Consider the following 1,120-nt stretch of genomic DNA (forward strand, 5'->3'; position numbering starts at 1 on the left):
CCCCTATCACCGCCCTGGCCCAACCTCTTCCCCTGCCAGCCTATATAAGGCATGACCCTACACTCAATAAACGAGACTTGATCAGGCTGTTTGTCTTGTCTCCATTTCTTGTGTTTTCTTGTCTCCTCCATTCCCACTCCCCCTTCCAGGGCCCGTTCGACTGTCCTGCAGGTCGGGACAGCCTCAGAATGGAATAAATCAAAACTCATTAACATGCTCAACAAGGCCATTAGAGACCTGGCCCCTACCTTTCTCTCAGCTTCATTTCTCAAACTCCTCTCCCTGTGCTCAATGATCCAGCCATGAAGAACTTCCTTCCATTTGCTAAATAAACTATGTGCTCTCTCTCCCCTTTATTTAGCTTTATATATATAAATTGTCTAGTATATGAATTATATTCCAATAATACTGTTGTATTCTGTTATATATATAAAACAGTACATATATAACATATACTACTATAACATATACTATTTTTACATATAATATATAATATGTATTGTATATATAATATACAAATATACATAAATTGTGTATAATATATTATACATATATGGAGACCATTAATATATATAACATTATATATATATAATGGAGGTCACCACATTTTTTTTTTTGAGACAGAGTTTCACTCTGTCACTCAGGCTGGAGTGCTGTCGCGCAATCTCAGCTCACAGCAACCTCTGCCTCCCAGGCTCAAACAATTGTCCTTCCTCAGCCTCCCAAGCAGCTGGAATTATAGGTGCCCACGACCACACCCAGCTAATTTTTGTACTTTTAGTAGAAACAGGGGTTTCATCATGTTAGCCTGGCTTGTCTCAAACTCCTGACCTCAAGTGATCCGCCTTCCTCAGCCTCCCAAAGTCTGGGTACAGGCATGAACCATCACACCTGGCCTCCCTTAAATAATTCTTAATTGAGGCTGTAGATTAAGAGATGGGAAACTTAAAGACTCTGCCTAGTTTATTTTATATATAATACATATTATATGTAATTATATATATTTTATATATAAGATATATATAAAAACAGTATTTGGGGAATATAATTCACATATTAGACAATTCACCTATTTAGTGTACAATTCAAAGGTTTATGGTATATTCATAGAATTGTGCAA

This window comes from Rhinopithecus bieti, unplaced genomic scaffold (assembly GCF_001698545.2).
Source record: "Rhinopithecus bieti isolate Rb0 unplaced genomic scaffold, ASM169854v2 scaffold_3040, whole genome shotgun sequence".
NCBI lineage: Eukaryota > Metazoa > Chordata > Mammalia > Primates > Cercopithecidae > Rhinopithecus > Rhinopithecus bieti.